Genomic DNA, 21,513 nt, shown 5'->3' with positions numbered 1-21,513 from the left:
GGTAGAATCCTTTGTGTTTATTGGAGACATAGTTTTTAAGGTCTTAGATGGTTCCCTTTATATCTCCACACAATCACAGTTATTTGCAGTATGTGACTTTCCTGGTTTAGTCACTTCTCTTGTCATCGGGTTTATCATTGACCTCATAAACATCTGGCAGTTTTCAAGTCTTGATGTGACTGTGTCAGTTTTAGCTAATTAGGCTACAAATTCAATGCTTTCACTGATGCCGAAAGTATCCTCATTGTCTATTAGTATGGAGGGTGAACAGGGCAACAAAGTGTGATTCAATTAGTTGTTCAGTTTTATTAGAGGTAGGTGTAGAATTCACTAAGGAGGAGGTTAAAGCTTTGTAGAAAATACAGCTCCTCCTTTTAGCAGGGTTTTTATTATTCAGGAACTCCCCCATTGGCAATGTTAGCTTTGCCATTTCTCATTATCATACTCACAGCCATAATATATGCCTAGCTTGGCTATCTTGATAGACTCCTCCCCGAAGCATATAGTGGTATAGTGATAGTTACCAGTGGAGACAAGGGCCACTACGACTGAGAAATGGATAAGAGAGTCACAGTTACTCCAAACGGTTACCCACACTTCATTGAATTTCTTCACTTTAACATTCAAAGCACTGAGCCGAAATCAAATTGCGTCAACACCTTCCTCTGGACTCATGATACTTTCTTTTAATTAAACAGTTGGATTCTCCTGGTCCACTCCAGTTCTAAGTCAGCTAGGTCCCAGCAGACGACGCCTGCCCTGGCGAGGGCCACAGAGAGAGGTGATTACCACATTTGGGGTGATCTAGAGAAAGGGCCTGGCTTACATCCAGAGTTGTTACTGCTCCGGTCGGGGTGCTGCCTCCTCCTGCCATGGTGCGCCTGTCCCTTCCGAATGGCGCTTTCTCATCTCTTAGGACTGGCTGATCCATGTTCAACTGCTGTTCCCATGGAACCCTTCTCCCCTTTGGCCTTCAAAGTTGTGAATTGAACATTTGCTACTACACTGAAGATCTGACCCTGCGACAGCACACTTGGGCCCTCCGTGCACACCGCAGCGGCCCTCCTACTCAACGCAGCTTAAACACGCTGCTCACAGCACTAGCAACCGCCAGGTATGGGCCCAATGCTCCAGAACCATCCATTTTTCGGGCAAGTTGATTTGGCAGGTGAGTTGATACATACTACTTAGTGGATTCTCACTTCCATGGCCACCGTCCTGCTATCTATATCAACTAACACATTTTTTGCAGTCAGATGAGCATCGGCATCAGGCACCTTAGCCTGATTGGGTTCATCCCAAAACACCAGTTCTGCTTACCAAAAGTAGCAAACGAAGCACTCACATTGATTCCCGGTTCCACGTCAACCGCAAGACCTCTAATCATTTGCCTCACCAGATAAAACTAGGTTTTCTGACCAGCAGCTATCTTGAGGGAAACTTTGGAAGGAACTAGCTACTAGGTGGTTAGATTAGTCTTTCGTCCTTATACCCAAGTCAAATGACTGAGTTGCACGTGAGGACCAATACAGACCTCCACCAAAGTTCCCTCTGGCTTTGCCCTATCCAGGCATAGTTCCCCATTTTTTGGCTCCTATCACACACCCTCATACTCCACCTTCCTGACAGAGTGGGGAGATGGACTGGTGGTGCTGCCGCCATCGAGGCAATGGCGGGATCCCACCTTAGCTGATGTGCACCCTCCCTCAACTTCATTGCACCAAAGGGTTTCAATTGGCCCTTCGACTCACACACATTTTAGACTCCTTGTTTTTTGTTTCAAGATGGGTCAGGTGGGTAACCAACATCACTGCAGATCCCTGGTTCCCAGCATTGGCCTCCCTGGTCTGTAGTGCAAGACAGTGGGGTACATTGACTACAGTCTGCCCCAGTCGACCGTGGCACTGCAGGGGGCCCATCCCACTCCTTCTTTCCACATCCAGCACACACTGAGAGAGACTTGAGCAGTTGCCAGGGAAGGGCATGGAGACAGTCAATGTCTCTAAGCCACGCAGACTCGGCAAAGATGCTGCCACGGGGCTGTAACTCTTCTGCTGGAGTGGCGAGCCACTTGCCACAATAAAACCTTGCCAGCCAACCTAGAGCTGGCCGCTGAGCACCACCCTATAGGAAATGCACCCTGTGGGGGCCAGGTGCATCCAAGCGGCAGTCCCACAACTGACCTTCCTGCTGTGTTCAAACCTCCTGGTGGACTGTACGGGCCCCATCCATTTACCTTGCGACATTTACACGCCCTCTTGAACTCTTTCTTCAGAGCTCCTTTCAACTTTCCCTCATGTTACTTGTTAGCTATCAATCTCGCACCCGTATTTAGCCATAGATGGAGTTTACCACCCCCTTTTTAGTTGGTCTTCTGAATGCCACATTTCCAGGGCAGGAATTCAGCCCTGAATTCTTCACTCTTCCCTTGCTGTTAATAAAGGTTTTGTGGTTAGTTTGTTTCTCTCTATTTAGTAATTTGCTTAAATTCAGAGGGTCGCCACTTCTGATCTGAAGTTGTAGTCGGATGCCAAAGCATGGGGGAGGAGCCAGACCGATTCCATTGGCGTCAGAAAGAGGAGGGAGGGCACGCACAGGCGTGCAGGGCCCAGACTGCCAGGCAGCTTCCAGAACTAGTGCCACCTGACCCCATCCACTCTGGACGAGACCACTTCTCTTGATTCCAGGCTATTTGGCCTTTGCTCTGCTGAGTGTCCTCCACAAAAGGCAGACCCTTGAGTCTAACAGTTCAGGCGGGATGGATGCTCTTTGCTTGAAAAAACAGCAGAGGCTGGCCAAACAGTCCATCTCTAGATAGACCAAGGGTGTCCAATCGATCAGAATACAGTGCTGACTAAACCAGCCCTTAACAGGACACCCTGCATGGGAATGTCAGCTTTATGTTCCTGTCTGCTGTCTGGGAGTCTAGGCTAGGAGGAAAAGCCTTTAAGACAGGGCTAGAAGGCAGACACAGACTCAGGCCCCTTGGACCCCAGGTCAGGCCAGCACATGCCCTTGAAGCATCTGGAGAGAAAAGCCAGTGGACAAGGGGGTCCCTCATACCTTGTCCCAAATAATCCAGAAGACGGCTACCTGAATTTCTTGTCATCCATGCACAACAACTGGAAGGGAGCCATAGGTGTGCACACATCCAACCTCATGGAGCCTTGACTGGGCCTGGAGAGTCAAATGAGCCTTCATCTGGCCTCATAGGTCAGCCTAGCCATTGCAATCACAGTACTGTGCTGGCTAAACTGCCTGGAGCAGGCTACCTTGCATGGGGAATTTCAGCTTCCTAGCCATACCTGCTCTCCTGATAAGAAGGTTCGAAAGAAAAGCCCCTCAGATAGGACTGGAACACAGCCTCAGACCCGTGCAGCTCCTGGGGGAAAACAAACTGATGACAAGAGGTCCGAAGTACCCTATCCCTACCAATCCAGAGCAAGACTACCCCACTGTGAGAAAACAGTTTTTTTGCAGGTTCACCCCCAATTTTTGCCCCCATTTTGACTTCCAGATACTGGTGTAATGACTGACATGCTCTGAGCCCTTCTAATCAGGACTCTGATCCTTAAAAAAGTTCATGTTTAATTGGCTTCTCCCCAATTGTCATAACTTGTTAGTCTGTAATAAAAGGTACCAGGGGAAATTAGGGCCTATAAATTAAAGTGCCCCTCATGGACTGTAGCACTAGTTGTGCAACCACGAGTGTGACAAGCAAAAGCATTACTTCCAGGCTGCCACTGCTTACAGAGAAGTCTTAAACTGCTAACTCAACCTCGCCATTTCAATCGATGGCAAGGCTCAAGCCTTCCCTTTTAGTATTTGTAAGTCACCCCTAAAGCAGGCCTAAAGCAGGGTGCATTATATTAAAAGATTGGACCTGTTGATCCGTGATTTAAAGATTTTAACAGTAAAAAACACTATTGTTGTATTTACTTTTGAAAGACTGGTAACCCCATTGGCAAGTGCAGAGATATAGGTTGACATCTGAGTCTTGCTATCTTCTGAATGGGGCTGGGGGACGTGGCCAAGCCGCCGACCAACATGGTCTCACAGCATTGAAGCTCTGGTGGATGCTGCCCAAATATACCACTGAGATGCGATCCACCTACATCTGAGCTGTGTGGAGCCCCAGGCATTATGGGCATGTGCTGTCTGCCCTGGCGCGGGGCGATCCGGCGATATCGGGAGATGTAATCCCGGAGCGGCATGCTGCCCGGCCTCCCTCTAGGGCCTACACTGACGCTGCCGCAGCCGTGCCCAAAGCACATGCACCAACCAGATCCTCTGCCCTGCTGAACAACTGTCTGGGCCGCTGCTTCTTAGGGTGGACCATCTGGGACTCGGCTGTGCTCCCGCACCACCCGCCACCAGCTCCTGTTTGACTGTGAGCCACTGCCTGTTCTAATCCCTCACCCGGCTGCTGGTGTGCTGGGATGAGTCAAGGCCTCTTGGTGGTCTGCAACCCACTGTGTAAATCATCATTCCTTCTGAAGGCTGCCCGCTGCCTGGCGGCCGGCCTCTTCGCCGCAGCCTCTGGGGAGTGGTTGCAGACGCCACCTGGGACACTGTCCTTCACTCTCCCTCCCCTCTTGTGAGGCCTCCCACATTCATCCTCCTGGTCATCTTTGTAGGGTCTGAGGTATATCCACACATACCCCGTCACTGCAGGCTCTTCTGTGACAACTGCTGTCCTGCACGCCTTCCGATTCGAAAGTCTCTCCCCTCTTCCACTTCGCAGGCTATGGTTCATGGAGACCCTAAGCAGAGACGTCTCAATTTTGAGAACCTAAAACCCTCAGAAGCCACGCAACCTACATCTACAGCAGAAGGTGGAATCACAGAAATGACTCTGGCCCAGAGCAACTGACTGGCACTAACACAATCTTGGCTGAACTTAGAGCAGGCTTTCGGGCCATTGATGGCCAGTTTGATACACTAGAGAGGAGACTGGGCACTAACCCCTCGACTGCCACGAAAATCAGCTGGAAGTCACTGAGGGAAGAGTTTCAGACCTGGAGGATGGTGCTGCACAATCTACGAAGCGATTGGAGAGAATGGAAAAACTGCTTAAATCCGTGACCATGAAGAACGAAGATTTAGAGGCAAGGGGCTGGTGCAATAATCTGTGCATGCTGGGGGTGGCCGAATCTACCAATACTGGCCGCCTCAAATCTGTTTGTCAAAGGGCTGCTGGAGGATCTACTGGGCAGGCAACACTTTACTTCCACATTCATGGTGGAACGGGCACATCATTCACTGGGGCTGCACCCCATTCCTAGTTGCCTCCCAAGGCTGATAATTGCCAGCCTAGTGAACTTCAGAGACCGTGACAGCGCCTTGTGGCTGGCCAGTGACAATGGTCCTTTACATTGGTAGGGCCCCACCATCTCCCTGTTCCCTGAATTCACTGCGGTGGTCCAAGAGGCACTACGGAAATTTACAGATGTCAAATCCACTCTGGCATGCTATACTCAGCGTGCCTCAGGATCGAAGTCAACGAGAAACCCCATTTCTTTGACACCCCAGCTGTCCCCCTTCCAGGTGCTGAAGGAGCTTGGGATGCCCCCAGAAATCCTGACGCTACCTAAATGCCTCCACAAAGGCAATTATGCTAGTGTGAGATGGGGTGGCCAGGGCCAAGTCCCTGATCCTATAAAATCAGTAGGGGGGTCCGACAGGGTTGTGTCTTGGCCCCAACACTATTCTCCCTCTATATCAATGAAGTGGTTGACTTTTTTAGCTGCAACGCCAGCGGACATGCCCACCTTTGGGACCGAGAAAATTTCAACCCTGCTTTTTGCAAAAGACACTTTACTCATCTCCAAAACACCGATGGGGCTCCAAACTATACGGAATCGATTTAAGATCTTCTATGATGAGAGGTACCTTAAAATAAACACCTCTAAAACAAAATTGATGTTGTTAAATCCACGTAAAACATTTACTTTTAGATGGTACACCTCTCGAGAGAGTGAGTTGCTTTAATTACCTAGGGATTAGATTGTCCGAAGGTATGGTCTGGAAACAACACCTAAACAAGGCCTACCTCAAGTTCACACAGGTAACAGGGACCCTAAGGAAGGAACACTGTTGCTCCTATACAAAACTAGTTGTCCCCACCCTTGAAATATATAAAAGCAAGGCTATAAGCAGCACCCCCTATGGGGCTGAGCTGTGGGACTTTGAGAATGCCAGCAATTTAACGGTGACCAAGAATAAGTTCCTTGGGAACTTGGTGTCCCTCCCACCAAGTACACCACTCTGCCCACTTAAACTGGACATGGGAATTAAACCTGTTAAAGATGTAGTAAAACCCTTCCCACTCTTATTTTGGCAGAGGATAGTAACCACCCCAGAACTGTCCCCATACGCCCTTGCGTTAGAAGAAGTCTGTACTCCAATAGAATAGGCTGGATTAGAAACATCAGAAATCTCCTTAAAATCATCAAGGTACAGGGGGGTAGCACTATCAGCTCAGAACTCCCCACTAGGAAACAAAGCAAAACATTGTATTGGCAGTGGGTAGCGCAGAACGAAACCAGGGTCGTCAGGCGGGGTAGACTAGCCGAGGAATTTATGGACTTCAAATTGACGTGCACCTTGGAAGGATATTTTGATCTTATCTAGGTGCCTGCCGATAGGAAGCTCTATATACAATTTAGGCATGGTGCTCCACCCCTGAACACACTTACAAGCTCCTGGACAGGCAATGCTGCCACGACCAAAGGCTGCCCTTGCTGCCTTGCCCCAACTGAATCAATTGGTCATGTTATCTTTGGTTTTCCTGCATATTCTGATCCTAGAAAAAAATAGCTAACCCCCTTATGCAAACAGCTAGGAACCCGCAACCACGGGTCAGCACTGCACATACCGGAATCAGACACAAGGTCGTTACTCGTGTGCTCAACTGCTAAGCTCCTGGGGCATATGTAGGCAATAAGAAGAAAGACCAGCCCTGACCCCTCCCTCACTAGGTCAATAGAATGGCTTATCCTTGTTACACCATCTTTGGGAGGAAAGTAAGCTTGACTTGTATGGAGTACTGTCAAACTAGTATTTTTATGCGCTACTGTACTTGAAGAAGCACCTTACTATAGCATCTTGTACTCCATCTTAGTGTCACAGCCTTGAACATCTTAGTGCTTCCCCGTAGCAGGTCCTACAAATTGACCAGTTGTAAGCCTTTTTTTCCTTCATCTAGTTAAATGCTGCATGCTTTTTAGACTTTTTAGATGGTCTGCCTTGTTAACGTATTTTTTCTGATTCTATTATGTATAAGGATGGTTTTATAAGATTTTACACCAAAATGTTACTGGGCTGTACTTTTATGGTCTGATAACCGAATAAGGTTTTATTGATGATGACACCCCAGCTGTGGCTGAGGCCTTTTGCAAATGACACTCCTTCCTCCCGTCGCTTAGCTCTAGACAGATCCCCTCCGGACATTCATTCCAGCGCCAGTGAGGATCATTTTCCCACGGGAAAATGGCTGTGCCTTTTCTTCACCCTCTTTCCGTGCTGAAAGATGTCTGCGGACCTTGCCTCAGACTTAATGTAGTCCTACCATTTGCATTCTCAGACTTTACTCATCAAACTCATTGGCTCTCACTCACCAATCTGCATAATGATCCTATCTTGCATGGGTGCCAGCTTTAGCATTGCCACCTTCTAGTGGTACACATAAATATGTTTACTCCTTCGTTGTTTTGTGCATTTAGGGTTATTTTCATGGGTCAGTACTTAGTGTGCCTGGTGTGGGACGGAGGTGGCGGGGGGTTATTGCGAAAGTGTGATTTGCTGCTTGTTGTTTTTCTCGTTGCTATTTTGTTCACACTGGTTGCTGCTAATCCTTACTTACCAGTTCCCATGGACATATCTCATGGTCTGTACACACCCTCTTGAGTTAAACCATATCCCTATTATGCCCCTGTCCCGGAACATTTGGTGTCTCGATGACCAGCGCGAAGGCAAGCAAGTTTTGCAATATCTAGCTCGTCATAATATACAAATTGCTTTCCTCCAGGAAATGCACGTCCCTCACGGGAGAATACACACGTACCCATTCAATTGGGGCTCGCATTGTTTCTTTTCTAGCTATAGTAATTACTCTAGAGGGATTTGAATTCTTGTTCATAAAAATGTGCCATTTCGCCATATCAACACTGTTGTAGATGATGATGGGTGGTATGTCCTGGTTGCTGGTATCTTAGCCTGGCATCTGTGCTATTGGTCAACATCTAAACCCCTATTAAAGATTCTCTGGAGGACTTTCTGTTGCTATCCACTCAGATTGAACGTTTGGCTTCGACCACGTTACTCTGGTTGGAGATTTTAACCTCTTAATGAACCCTACCGCACCAGCACCAACCACCAACCACCAAACCAAGATCACTCCGCATACTCAATGATATTTGTGATACACACATTGCGAGATGCTTGGCACCTGAAAGGTACCTCCAACCTCGGGTTCACCCATTATTTGGCCCCTAATAATACATGGTCCTGCATCACCTATCACCATCTACCTGCCACTCTGTGCCCATGGTTGCTCTCCACACAACATCTATCTCGCACATTATCAGATCTTTCTCCTGTTCTGGTCCTGATGAGCATCCCTTTTGGTGGCTGTCGGGACAGACAGTGGCGCTTCCCTACATTGGCATTGCAAGACAAACTGTATCATTCCAACCTGCGTACAGCCCATTTGGGAATATTTTTGACTTAATGAGGGCTCAGTAGCTTCCCACACTATACTTTGGGAGGTGTTCAAGGCCTAAATCAGCGGAATTTGAATCTCCAAGCATTTTAGGGAACTCAGGGACATCTATGGAGGACTTCAGCGCCTCAAGAAGGAACAGGCTGACCTGGATTTTCAGACATCATATAGCATTGGCGAACCTTGTCCTCAAACTAGAGCCTCCCTTCTGACTGAGTACAGAAACCTGGCTGAGCGCAAGGTCCTCTACCTGGGTAAACATGCTCGAGCGCACAGATATGATGAGGGAGTATGCCATGTGCTCACTCTAGCCCGACTTCTCCCCTCGCAAAGAGGCACCCTCCTACATTTGCGTTCTGAGTGTGGACGGGGGCACAAGGATCACCTCTAACGAGGATATATGGAATACCCTGCTCCAGTATTATATTCGCCTGTACACTACTTATCTATTAAGGGATATCATGGCCCAAACGGCTTACTTTGAAGAGGTGCCTATGGTTTGGCTTTCCAATCCACAATGTCAATTCCTTAGCAAACCTTTATCCTGTGAGGAAATTATACAAGCCATCGACTCCTTGGACGACTCCAAGGCCCATGGGCTTGATGGCTACATGGGCGAATTTTAATAATATTTTGAACATATACTTGTGCCGCATCTTCTCGCAGTTTATGTGGAATCCCTTAAAACAGGCACTTTGCCACCCTCAATGCATAAGGCTGTAATAACCCTTCTATCTAAACCTGGTATGGACCATTTACACTATGGTTCTTATAAGCCTTTGTTGCCTCTAAATCTGGATAATAAAATTCTGGCAAAAGCCCTCTACAACCATCTTTTATTACTAATGTAACATATTATTTCCCCTGCGCAACCGGGATTTGTCCCCCACCACTCCACATTGCTGAATCTGCTTGCGTTCTTTTCCATATGCCATAGAATTCCCCGAGAGGTCCCCCCCCCCCCTGCAATACCTCTATTGGACGTTGAGAAGGGGTTGGACTCCTTGGAGTTGCCTTTTCGCTGTGCTGTGCTTTGCAAAGTGGGCGTCGCCTTAAATTTTCTTCCTTGATAAAACTCCTGTAGGCACAATCCACATCCACTTCGAAGTCAATAGCTAAATTACAGCCCCCTTCCCTATTACAAGAGGTATCCATCAGGGCTCCTCACTGTCACCCTTACTTATTATAATAGCAATGGACCCATTGGTCTGACATCGTCATAAGTACCTCCTCCACCGAGGCTTTCAATATATAAATGCACCCCTCCTCATCTCACTTTATGCGGAAAACATATTACTCTTCATCTGACACCCGAAAGATAGTTTAATCCCAATCCTGCACCAAATGACACAATTTGCGAACCATTCTATACTTCGGATCAACTGGTCCAAATCGGTACATTTCCCCATAACTCCAGTCACAAAACAGACCCTATGCACCTTCCCATTAACCTGGTACGATGGGCCAGTTAAATATCCAGGCATCCTTCTTCACCCTGAGAAGGAGCAGGTGGTGCCGCTGAATTACAGTCCCGCCATTGACACACTATTGACGCAAATTGATCAATTTCAATGCCCAGCAGGATTGCGATTATAAAAATGGTGATTCTCCCCCGATTCCTCTATTTATTCCTTAATATTCCCATACCACTCACCAATTTGTTCTTTCTTACATTGCACGGCTTACTCCTCAAACTTATTTGGGCTGATCAGTTACCTCATATTAGCTGGGACACACTGGTGCTCTCCTGTGGGAGAGGTTGGGTCAGAGTACCCCATATCTAGCTTTATTATTTGGCCGCGCAATGCCACTGCACCCATCTTTGGTACCCTGTTGACGCCAGACTGCTGTACACAAAACCCGAGGTGGGCCTTGCTGCACCTACTCCGCCTTCCTCCATGCTTTCTAAAGGGATGCCTCTGGACCCTAATGATGTTCAAACCCTTTCCACCAGCTGCTGGGCATGGAGGAAACTTCAACGACTCCTGGGTTGCACCCTCCTTTACTCTCTTGCCTTAACTCTGATGGATAATACTTGGCTCCCCTTAACTTGCAAAAGTTTGGTAGAATGTACCTAGTCACGATACGGTCTCCACACTTTCGGTGACCTCTTCCTGGAGGGACATGCACTAACACACTCCACTGACCCACGCTTCACTGAAGCTTCACTCATGAACGGTTTCATTATGCATCGCGTACACAATGCATTGGGGACTACCAAATCGACTTATCCAATAGCCACAGACGAGTTCCCTCCCTTAACGTCGGTGATTAATGATTGTGATGGGGGACAACTAGTATCCAAATTGTATTGTGCCAGTAGTGCACTGCTACTATTCAGGATGAAAAACTCAGATCCATAACAGATAAAATATATGCTGTGTACTGTGCCCAAACCTGGATGGTCTCACCCAACCATTGCCACAAACTTCTTGATTTAACATTTTTGCGATAGGCCTACATAACTCCTAATGACCAGAACAAATATGAGCAGTCACGCTCTTTCGAATGTCCAAAATGCCACACCTCTGGAGCAGACTTTCTCCACATGACATGGACTTGTAGGTACATAGCTCATTACCGGGCTGAGATCTTTTCCCGCTTACCCCAAATGTTTGCAGTTGACCTAGATGCTGATCCCCTTATCGCCCTGCTGGACTATGTACAAGACCTTCCTAAAAACACTAGACGGTTTACTGCTATGGCGCTACTCTTGGCCAAATTTGATGTTGCAACACACCTGCCCCCCACCACTGCCAACTGGCTCACCAGCATTACGAACTGTGACACTACTAGTGAGCTGTATGCCTCTCTCCAACCCTCAAACTCTAGGATGAAGGATATTTGGCAACTACTACGTGATTATTTACTATTTATCACCGATCAGTCCCAAGAAGCCCACTCTGTCATATTGGAGCCTTCCAATCCTAATCAGTAACTCAATTTCTGGCCTTCCCCACTCCTGTGACCCGCTTGGGATAAAGCAATAGGGCCTCACTACCAGGCCCCCCTCTACTAATTACTCTACTCCTCTCCCTTCCCGGACCCTAATCTCCCAGAGTGTAGATGTTGACTCTTCCATTCCTATTGTTTACTCTCGACAGTATGGTCCATGAGACCTCTTCTATCTGCTACTGAGGAAATAACTGGATTTATTGGATGTTCCATTGTTTAAGTTTGACCACCTAGACCATATGGCATATGCTGATTACTGTGTACATTTTTTGAACACTTCTCTGTATAAATGCCATCTGACTCCTTGACACCTTTGTTTCTTATACAATGCGGTACCCATGTGACAATATGCAAAGCATCACAAGAATCAGTGCTGATTTAATTATTTATTCGAATTTAATGTCAATGGTGAGCAAAGTGCAACTTTAGTAAGGTGCCATATTATTGCCCAACGTTTCCAGGGCATGTTTACGGTTGCACACAAAGGTTTGTCCTCAAGACAGCTTTCCGGACTCTTGGGGAGATGTGTAAATGACTCCCAGGAAAGCCTACAAAGGATTTGCCAGGGGAGGAGATGTTTTCTACTCCTGACAGGAAAAGCCACACAGGTTGTGAGCCCAAGAGATGAGCTTCAAAGTGGAAGCTGCTTTTGATGGCACATGGCAAACACACATGAGAGGGGCTGCCTCTTTGTTGTGGTAGACAGGAGTGCGCTAGGGACAGCATGGGGAAAGCACTGGTCAAACCGGTTATCCTGTGGGCATATAGCCCATACGTAGCCACACCTTTAGGATGGGCTACCAAACTCCACACATCGAGAGATAGCTAGATGCCACACTTCACAGGAAGTTGTCATCATCTTTATTCACTGAAAGTTTTCCAAGTAGCGCATTGGCTAGTGACCGTGACCTCCTCTAAAGGCACTTTCTAGCCATACAATTGTCACTCCTATCTACCAGAACTCAGATCTCACCGAGATTTGAGAAAAGAACTGAAGCTGACCTGGAACCTGTCAAACAAAAACAGCATCGAAGTTGGACTACATCTGCTGCACCTTGGCTAGCGAAGATAGGACTGCGGTGTCCTGCCTGCAGAGAAGTCGTCCCCCAAGCTCCTCCAGTTGGCAGACTTTCTATTTGCAGTACAGGCCCACGAAAGCTGAAGTTGGTAACCCAGATCACCAGATTGTGGCTCCCCATCACAGCAGGAAACTTATTCCTGGTGCTCAAACGTTGCACCTGAATCTCCTGAACCCAGGAGGGTAGTTGGAGAGCTGATTGATTGCCCAGAAGGAGACACGTTATCAGAGGAAGGTAATCACTGGTTTGGTTGTGACCGGAGACCAGCAATCCAGTGATGACTGGATTTTTGTTGGACCACAGAGGGCTTTGAGGGACATCGCCTCATGTGGCTAAAGTTGCTGCACCAGAACCATGGACCAAAGAGCAGCCCCAGGAGTTCCCCCATCACCCAGACAGCCTCTGCAGCATCCTTCAGCATCTTCAGCATCCTGTATCCCTTGCATCAGGACCAGTCCATAGGAGTCAATGGAAAGTTGCTATTGACACTTGAACTAAGCTGGAGACTGCTTCTTCTCGGACGTGACTATTCTTTGAGACTTTATTAGTCTCCCCGACCTGCTCCCTGCCAGAGGTGGTAGTCAAAAGTAACTGGAAGCGATTGTATTAAACTTTGACTAAAGTTTTCTGAATTTGTTAAATTTGCCATAAGTAAAAAGTTGTGATTTATTGTTTCTTTAAGTAATTGTCTCCCTGGAACCATTCAGTGGATCTTTTTCGTTTTGGTGTCTCAGAATCATAAAAATACATTCTATTTTTATAAACTGTTGTCGGATTTCTTGAGAGTCCTGTTTCTTTCTTGTCCAATTGTTTTGGGGCTAGTTCAATGCTTTACACCTGTTCCTTTGTTGAAGCCTTACTGCTCACAGCCAGAGCTACCCAGGGTTGAGTTAAGGTTTGACAAATGAGCCTGACTGGACCCAAGACAGGGTTGTGAGTTTATGACAAATTGAGGTCTCAAAACCACACCTTACAATAAACCACATTTCCTCATTTCCCTTTTCTTGTAATTAGTGCACACCGAGTATAGAGGGGGCCATTTGAGAAAATGCACACAACCTCCTTGAGCACTTACTGGGATCTGAGAGTTAAATGAGACCTCGTCAGGACTTCTAGGGCAGTCCTGCCATCTGGGCATGCCGTAGGAAGGCAAAACATGTGACCAGATGCTTTGAATCGAAGGACAACCATCTGGTCGCACTGTGCCTTATGAACAAATATTCAGCTCACCCTTGGAGACTTTGAAGCCTGGGTTCTCAGAGCCTGAGCTGAGTATCTGGAAATAGGCTATGGGGAGGGCCTCACTGAGCTCTGAACCAGGTCCCAGTCAGAACGTCTGAACCCAGACAAGCAGGGGAGACCTTCCCGGGCCTGCTGGTCCCTTTACCACACACTTTGCAACATAGCTAGCTGGAGAAGGGAGCCCAGGGCCAGGGATGTCCCCCCAGCCAGCTATACCTTTGACTCAGAGCCCGGTCAGAGCTTCTGAACCCAATCAATCAGAGCACAATGCTGGCCGTGCATACAGAGTGACAGAGGGGGACATCTGTGAAAATGCACCTGACCTTCTGGAGTCCTCTCTGGCCTCGAAGAGTGAAATTAGGCCGCATTGGGATTTCCAGGCCAGGCCACCTGGATGTGCCATATGAATGCATGGCACACTGCCAGACGCCCAGGGCTTGGAGCAGCCATATGCATGCACTTGAAGGACAGCCATCTGGTCGTGCCGTAACTTGTTATAGGATTTTGCTTGGCCTTGGAGGGGACATTCACTCTAAGGTGCAGATTCTCGTAGCCCGAGCTGGCACAGTCTGTGGGCGGGGGTCCTCACAGAGCTCTGACCCAGGGCCCAGTCAGCCTTTTGGAACCCAGACAAGCATTGGAGACCTTCCCGGACCCACAGGACCCTGTCCTAGGCACTTTGCGACCCTGTGGGCTGGAGTAGGGAGCCAAGGGCCAGCCGGAGCTCTGACCCAGAACCTGGTCACAACATCTGAATACAGACAAGCAGGGGAGGCCTCCTTGATCCTGCAGGTCCCCATTCCGTGCTAAGTCCCACGGGGGCTATGGAAAGGAGCCCAGGTCAGGAGGCTTTTACCTTTGGGTTAGCCGGAGCTCTGACCTGGTGCCCATTCGGAGCTTCTAATACAGCTCAAGCAGGATAGCCTCCACTGGCCTGTTGGACCCTGTGTTGGGCACTTTTTGACAAGGCCTGGGGCTTCTACCCCTAGGCCCCAGATGAACTCTGGGCTTGGTCAAAGCATCTGAACTCGGACTAGAAGGGGAGACCTTCAGGGGTCAGCCTTGGACTTGTTGGGGCTCTAACCCAGGGCCCAGTCAAAGCTTCTAAACCTGAACAAGCAAGCACTAACCCCCCCCCCCTCCCGGTGCCTGCAGGACCCCCTTCAGACACTTTGTGACATGACGGCCTGGAGAAGGGAGCCCAGCACTGAGGACTTCCACCCAAGGCCCTGCCAGAACTCTGACCTGGGACCCAGTCAGAGCTTCTTATCCTAAGCAAGCATAGGTCTCCCTGGGCATGCTGGTCCCTGTCCTGGCATCCAAATGATGCGACGGGTCATGGAACAAGCCCAGTGCTAGAGGGTTCCATGCCTGGGTCTGCCAGGGTCCAGACCTGGGGTCTGGTCAAAAATTCATATCCCAGGTAAGCAAGGGAGGCCTTCGCGAGCCTGCGGGTCCCTGTCCCGGGCTCCAAGTGATACAGCAGGCCACAAAACAGACCCCAAAGCTGGGGGCTTCCATCCCGTGCCCATTGGGGCTCGGACCTGGGGACCTGTCAGTGCTTCTTGTTCCGAGCAAGCAGGAGAGGCCTCCCTGGGCTTGTGGGTCCCAATTCTGGGCACTTTGCGATACGGCTCACAGAATCCAGGTCCCCATGGTCCTCACCCAGGGCCCATCAGAGCACTACCCAGTCCTATAATCCATGCACACTGAGTGACAAAAGAGGGGCATTCAAGAGATTGTATCTGGCCTCCTTGAGCCCTGACTGAGCTTCAGGCTTCAAATGAGCACCCCATGGGACTTTCAGGGCAGCTTGGAATTCTGTATACTGAGGACCCTACTCAGGGTCCTATAAGGGGCTTCTGCACTCGTGGCGGAGGCCCCGCAGTTGTGGCGGGGGCTCGCACTCGTGGTGGGACCTCCACAATGAGAAACTGCGCTGGAGAGGTCGCGCCACGAGTGCTGGCCGCCACGACGACTGCGGAACCTCCCCCATGAGTGCGGAGGCTCTTTGTGAAGCGGGCTCTGAGTAAGCCCTGGGTGGGTAACTCTGCTCCGCCAGCGGACTTTGCGGAGATTTGCCTACTCCGTGCTCCGTTGCGAATGCGGAGGTAGGCAAAACTTCGCCTCCGTGGCAGAGCGGAGTTAGCCGCTCCCTGCCCCTCCCAAATTCTTTTAAAATTAAAAAATAAGCCACTTACCTGTGTGTCTGCCGGCGAGGCAGGGTAGGCGGCAGACACACAGGTAAGTGGCTTCTTTTTTAATTTTTAAAGAATTTGGGAGAGGGGAGGGAGAGTAGCATATTTCCACTGAGTTTTATTCAAACTCTGTGGAAATACGCATAGAGGCACTATGCCTCCTACGCCCAGGGTTAGCCCTGAGTCACGTGAAGGAAAGTACTTGTTTTGTTTATTTGTTTTATTTGTTTTAAGTACAAAATGTCACCAGTGACGCTGGCATGGCACATTTTGCATCACCAATGTAGGCGTGGTAAAGGACCCCTAATATGAATTACACCCAGGTCTGGTATAGATCTAGTTTTTTTTACAAACCACTTCTTAAAATGTCTATGAGCAACTGCATGGGTAAAATGTGTTTTGGGATCTTCACTTTTTCTCGGCTCCGGCTTGACAGATCACCCCGAAACTTGCCAGGAAGGAGATGTGGGGATGAACTTTTTTACTAAAGTTTTGTGAAGATTCCTCAAACTGCACCAAAGTTATTAGCAAAACAAAAATGCTATTCCAATGTAAACTCTGACCTATCTATAACTATATGTTATTTATTATATATTATACATATATGTTTCATGCTACACAATTACTTTTGCTGTACAAGAGATTCTAAAAGGAGCAAAAGGAAAAAATATCTATTATTGAATTTTCAAACATGAAGTGTTAGCCGCCCCAAACTCATACCATGTGCACTGGCCGCAATATTCGGAACCCATCCCTATCCCCAAACACACTCTGCGCACGTAGCCAATACTACTTGATTTCTCCAACCCAACTATCTTACGCAATGCACAAGTTTACACTATATCAAGATGTGTGATGTGTGGTTCTTACACGTTGGCAGAGGCATTTGAGAGACCTGGTAAGGGGAGCTATAAAGAACAGTTGATACTGTCTTCTTGCCCCTACATCAAAGCCAACCATTTATAGAAAGGATGTTTATTTCCTTTTAGAGTTTAGAAAAGTTCTTGAATGCAACTTTTTCTTCTTTGTTACCTTCTGCTGCCTAACACCTAATGGCTAAGTTGAATGCAGTGAGTCAGTAAGTTTAAAAAATACAGGCTATCCTTGCTGCCTACAATCTTCCCTGTGTTTGTGTGTAGGTTAAGCCACTCATTGTTGTCAAATCAATGTTGAAATATATGCACATGTATAAAGCAATTTTGCTTTACTAGAGTATTCTTCAGTGATGCTTTACTGCCTCCAGAGTTGTCATGCTCTTGTTTGGCTGCCCCAAGACAATGGTAAGTGTTCTGGATTGAGGCCTATCATTTGGAACAGATTGCAGGGTGTTTGTGGTCCTTCACCTTGGGACAATGAAGTCGTCCATGCCACCACCATCATCCCCTGTGTCCTCCTATAATATTATGATGAGGATATCCCCATGTTCCAGCTGTTGAATTACATAGCCGTTGATCTGAATACAAACAGGCACTGAGGGGTGGTAGGTGATGCCCAAACTGTGGATGACGTAGGGTAACCTGGCAATGGTGGTCATGGAGATTCTGGAGAGCCAGAAGACAGTCCCTCCTCTGTGTCTATGCCAGCGACTTGCGTAAAACGTATGACACAGATGGATGCGATTGTTTGTTTATGTATTCCCATACCATGCTATGGCACTTAAATATGGGCTGGGATGCTCCTCGATCCTCACAACTGCTGCCACAAGTAAGGTTTTAAATGACTTCTTCCTTTGCTTGTTGTCATCCATTGTGGTGAGCTTTTTCCTGGTGCCACACTCTCATGTCAGTTTTCTGTCATGACATGTTGCACTCAAAGCTTGTGTTTCTGGATGCTCTGCTCCCACCGGTTTCCTGTAAATGCCACTGATCATAGCAGCGATGCTGCCCCAGCCATCGCATGTGCCACTTCTGAAAGCTGTTTTTCATACTAGTATCAGTGCAGCACTTTTTCTACCATGAAATTATGACACAGAGCAAATACTGCCAAACTTGTATGACACCTGGGAGATGTCACACTGCTTCCCAGCAATAGTGGGCTGTGTAATGGTTGCTAATTTCAATTAATGCACATATGGGATTTTTGGTCATACACACATATGACCTCGTGCAACTGTGTGTTTTTAGTGCATGCAAAAACGTTTGGTATTTACTTAAGTACAAGGGGCTACTGCATAGTGTACAAACATCTCAAAATGGTGAGGGAAACAATATTTTTGCCATGTACTAATTATTTTTGTACTGCAGACATTTCTGAGGTAAAAACAATCCTCTCAATGCAGAATTACCCTGTTACTGCAGTTCATTTATATCGAAAGACGGTGTGTTCATCTGGTAACATTAGTAACTTGCTTCTGTAATAAAAGGCTGTTGATGTAGCCATTTTACATCTGCATGCCAGAAAAGCATAATAATGTAATAGGGTTGACCTTAACAGTTAAGGTGTATGTTGGACCAAGCCCTTTCTGCATAGTTATCCCCAAACCTTCTGCCTTCCTCCGCCTATTTTTCTAACTTTCTCGATGATGGCTTTAGGACTCTGGGCACTCTACCACTGCTAATCAGTGCTAAAGTGCATGTGCTCTCTCCCTTAAACAAGATATGCTTGGTTTACACTTGTTTGGAATATTTGATTTACTTATAAGTCCCTTGTACAGTGGTATTCCATATACCCAGGGCCTGGAAATTAAATGCTACTAGTGGACCTGCAGCACTGTTTGTGCCATCCACAGAAGCAGCCTTTCAAACCTGCTTGGCATTTAAAACTACTTGTCAAAACTCCCCTTTAATTACACATAGGTCACCCCTAAGTTAGGCCCTAGGTAGCCCCATGGGCAGGGTGCTGTGAAGGTAAAAGGTAGGACATCTGCCTTTATGTGTGGCATGTCCTGGTAGTGACAAACAGCCTATTTTGTTTGTACTTCTGTGAGGCCTACTCCTCTCATAGGCTAGCATTGGGAATTCCCTTGTATACTTTTAAGTAGTATTTCCTTTTCAGAAAAGAATGGCGTTACTGGTGTAGTTGGATTTTACCTAACTATTTTAGAAATGCCACTTTTAGAAAGTGGGTATTTCTCTGTGCTTATGACTCTTTGTGCTTTACAGCCTGACTCCAATACACGTTTGGGCTGGGGGACAGCTTCACCTTGTGCATACTTTCCAGACAGAAACAACACAAGAAGGGCTGGGTAGTAAAGGGTATACATCTGCATTCATCTGCATACTGATAGTCTTCCTGGGCTGAGAAGGAGAGGTAGTTCACACTTAACATTTATATAGGTTGTGTCCTGCTGGGCGAGGGAGAGGTGGTTCATATCTAACATTTATATAGGTTGTGTCCTGCTCTCACACAAAGAGCTGATTGGCCCCCTACTGATCGTCTGGGGACAGTGATGGGCTGAAAGGGATTGTTGCACACTTCTAAAGTTTCCTTTAAAGTCACCCCTTCATCAGAGACATTTTTTTAGACACTGCATGGGACTTGTTACTAGATGCTGCTGGCTCTACAATCTTCACATTGCCAGGAGGACTGATGTGCTGCCAGGAGGAACCTCCAATTGGACTGCTTACGCTGGAGGGACTGGCATTCTGAAAATTGACTTTATGTGCTGGCCTGCCTGCTGCTCCCTTTGTCCCCCAAGTGTTCTCCCATTTCTTGTTTGCTTGCCCCCTGTTTTTCCAGAGTCTCAGGACCAGAAAAAAACTCTGCCTTGTCATTTCCTTGCCATGAGACTCTGAGTTGGCAATTTCAAGTGCCTTAGTACAGCAAGTGTTGAGCGTGTTTGCTCTCTGTGACAAGAAGCGCGTGTGGCATGTTCGCTCTGCCCCAAATTTGAAGTGTGGACATTTTAGTCACAACCAGCTCTTGGTGAGCACCTCATTTTCTCAGACAGCATGGGGTGAGTGCTTTATTTTCTCAGGTAGCACGTGCTGAGCGCTTGTTACTGCCCAAGTGTTGACTGACCTCAGCGCTCCCGGAGCGAGAAGGCCAGTCAAAACGCCGGATTGACACCTCTTGCATCGCCGGCCGAAGAGAAGTCCTGTGCAGACTGCCCCCCAACGTGTTGTTCAGCAACCAGAGGCAGGCCATGCACGAGGACCATAACTCCGTTCAGCGCTCTGAAGTTCCTTGGCAGAAGGGACACCCTAACCAATCTGAATCTTGGGGGCATTGGTGGTGACCCATGAGGCCCCAAGAGACCTCCAGGCTCGCCAGGCCTTGGGCCATTGTACTATCTTCTTATTATGGTGTAGACCTCTGTGGAGGAACCCTAGAGGAGCAGGAGATTGCCCCCGAGACAGGCATCAATTCAGGTAATTACCTTGCGGGTGATCTCGAGGTCATTCTTAACATGTCTCGGTGAGACCTCACAGAAATTGCTGTATAAGATTTAGTAGGTGCTTTGGGGCTTCTGTGCCCTATGTTTTGTTTCTGAATGTAATCGATGTACAAGGGCTCACTGAAACAACCGTATAACATGTAATAGGAGCGCAGGTCCATTGTGCCTATGTGTTCACTGCAATTTTATGTGATTTACCCTAAACATTCTGAATTACTTGCCAGTATTTAAGATTCATGTCACTGTGGTCTTGTTGGAGGTAAAATATAATAATCTATTTTCACATATTGCTGTGTGGAGTCTCTTTTGTGGTGTATTAATTGTGTTGCTGTGTGAGTATGTTGCACAAATGGTTTACAAATTGCCTCTGATGATAAGCCTGCCTGTTCTGTGCCAAGCTACCATCGGGGGAGTTATCATGGTGTGTATCTGACTCGCCCTGACTAGAGTGGTGGGTTCTGCCTGGCTTTGTTGCATACCGTAGCCAACTAGAAACCCCGTTTCTAACAGTGAGTCAGAAATTAGGTCACTAGTTTTATTTTTCGGGATGATGAAATTGGCAGCACATCTGCTAGTGCACTAATAAATATACAGAGTCTGTTTTATTTTAAGAATTATTTCTCTGAGGAAGAGCTTCTCTCCAGAGAATGTATGCTAAAAATTAAAATGCCAGAGAGACTAAACAAATTTAACCAAATTCAACATGGAGAATGCTTGCACCAGATACATTTTAAGGAATTGTTCATTGATAGATAGACCTTTAAAGAAAATAAACAGGAATGTTTATTAAAAATATGAACAGAGATGACTATGGAGTTATAACAAATATGGAGAAGAATCATGTTATGGAAATGTCTTCCAGTTAAGGATTATTATTATACCGGTGGCCTAGCTTTTTATGCATTATTTTAGTTATTTTGTCAGTGAGTAGCCCTAGCACTGTATTATGGCCGAGAAACACGCAAAAGGATAAGAAGATGG

General features: G+C 47.3%; 1 pseudogene; it reads right to left on the bottom strand.

The window, feature by feature from the left end:
- Window positions 1–767: 767 nt before the first annotated feature.
- LOC146829521 (28S ribosomal RNA) lies at window positions 768–2,497 on the bottom strand (annotated as a pseudogene).
- Window positions 2,498–21,513: the final 19,016 nt, after the last annotated feature.

This window comes from Triturus cristatus, chromosome 5_2, assembly GCF_964204655.1.
Source record: "Triturus cristatus chromosome 5_2, aTriCri1.1, whole genome shotgun sequence".
Classification (NCBI taxonomy): Eukaryota; Metazoa; Chordata; class Amphibia; order Caudata; family Salamandridae; genus Triturus; species Triturus cristatus.
This window is presented reverse-complemented; position numbering and strand designations above follow the sequence as displayed.